Below are 2417 nucleotides of genomic sequence, written 5' to 3'. Positions count from 1 at the left end.
TAATTATTTTCAAAATCTCCCTAATTTTTTTCAATGTAAGACCACTTCCTTGTCCATTCATCATAGTTTACAGTGCACCTGATACACTGAATATCTTATATTACTCCTGTATGCAACATCCTTCTCTAAAGGGTTCTGGTCAAAGTATTCTAACACTTAAGAGTCACTCAAGGTCACAATATCTGCCAATGTCATGGGGATTAAGTTGTATGGTGATCTGATTGATCCCTTGTTCCCTCTACGACTTCCTCAATCCTCTTGAACTTTTCTCTCCTCCTCACACTTGCCATGTTGAAACAATTGCATTTTATTCTTCCCTCTATCCAAAGTGTCCTTCCCTTCTCAGAAAGTGCTCCTTTACTTGGGCTACAGTTGTTTCTTATGTTTACCTCTGTCACAGCACAGTGATGTCACTGTTTATAGTCTCTCTATTCTGAGAAACTGTAGACTTCCTTCATTCCTTTGAGCAGACTCCATTACTCCTGAATTTCCATGACCAAAACAGTGTTCTGTGCACAGGGTAGGACAGAGAGCACAGTTAAGTTGGCCTGGGGAAATCATCAGCATGCTAAAGAAAATAATAATAATGTAGAAAAGATTGACTAAGCAAAAGCAAGCTCATTAATTAATCATATTTTACAAGTAAATTAAATATTTAAGTTTACGGATTCTCTGATATCTAAGGCATTTAACACTAATTCACAATAAAAGGATATTTACAGAATTTACTTCAGATTAATGCCTTAATATGGTTTATCTGTTTTACTATTCAAGACCAAGTATATCAATCTGTTCTTCTTGTAAGGACTGTAATCTACTGAATTAACAAAGGAAAACAGAAACATGTAAATTTATCCTAATAGTTTACTTTAGTAGTGGCCCCGTAAGTATATTAAGGTGACATTTCATATCAGCCTTCAAGTCACTAGATATTAAAACTTTCTCTCTTTCAAACCTTTCTGTTCTTTCTCTTCCCTTCAATCCGTGTGCAGTTCGATAAAGAATCTACTTGAGCTCCCATTAAAGCTTATCTCAGATAACGTGACTTCTGCATTAGATATGAACATATTTCAAATCTTTGAGGCTTATTTTAATGAGTCAGTAAAGATAGTGTTAGGATGATCATATACTTTTATTATTGTATATGAATGTGTGCTTCTTTTCTCCAGTGAATAATGACCAATTCGGCCTTTCTTACACTCAGAGCTGACCCAGCGCACTTGGAGAATCTTACTGCTTTAAGAATTTGCTTCATTGGATGAAGATCTGAGCGAGCCACTTCAACGTAAATTGTACTTAAGGTGGTGAATGAGCCACACAGTTAAGCTAAAGCTAATTTTATATGGAAGAATTCTCTGCAATTTATCATGGGGACAAATGTCTTCTAAATGTAGATTTCAATTTTCTATCTTTTATGCTGGGTCTCTCTTTTCCCTCATTGCATTTGCTTAAGGAATAGCAATATCAGCTGTACCATTAGCAAATACAGCTCATTACAGAGGGTCAACTAAATGTATCCTGAAATGGTTTCTCAAATTTTGTGCCGTACTTTAGGCTGGCTAATTATTTATGGCGAAGGTCTCTTCTAGGCTTCCTAGGATATTAAAGAACCTATCCAGCCTCTACTCACTAGATACAATAGCACCACCATTTATACCAGGGTTATACCAAGACATGTTCTTTATATTGTCAAATCACTTTCTTCTTGGGGCTAAAACTGACCCCAGGTGAAAACCCCCAGATTTCTCTGCTGTCTTTCAAATAAAAATGGAATCTTAGCTTTGTCTTTCATGAATATCATTTATTCTGACCTGAATTTAGCTTCCTAATTATTTAATTTAATGCATGTATACAACTCTAACACTGAATATATGGTACAGTGTATTATTTTATACGTGTGTAGCTATCATCGCACCCACCCAGAGTTCCATTGCTCCTCTAGTTATGTCTGTCTGAAACTTATCACTCCACCTCTACATCATTTTTCTTTTTTACTGAATTTTCCCTTTTATTGAAAATTGATTCTTCTCTCATAAAATATATTCTGATTATTTTTCCATCTCTCTACTCCTCCTAGTTTTTACCCACATCCCCTTTCATCCAAATCTATTCCCTTTTAGTCTCTCATTAGAAAAGAACAGGCATCTAAGAGATAAAAGCCAACCATGGCAAAATAACGTATAATAAGATAAAAATTAAAACCATCAAAAGAAAGTAGGATAAAGCAAACCAACAAAAAGAAAAGAGCCCCAAAAGAAAGCAAAAGCAAGCTGGGCGGTGGTGGCGCACGCCTTTAATCCCAGTACTCGGGAGGCAGAGGCAGGCGGATCTCTGTGAGTTCGAGACCAGCCTGGTCTACAAAGGGAGTTCCAGGACAGGCTCGAAAAGCTACAGAGAAACCCTGTCTCGAAAAACCA

Source organism: Alexandromys fortis, unplaced genomic scaffold (genome assembly GCF_014885135.2).
Source record: "Alexandromys fortis isolate MF-2015 unplaced genomic scaffold, M_Fortis_MF-2015_v1.1 scaffold_14, whole genome shotgun sequence".
In the NCBI taxonomy this organism is placed as follows: domain Eukaryota; kingdom Metazoa; phylum Chordata; class Mammalia; order Rodentia; family Cricetidae; genus Alexandromys; species Alexandromys fortis.
The sequence above is the reverse complement of the archived record's forward strand: the minus strand, read 5'-3'. Positions refer to the sequence as shown.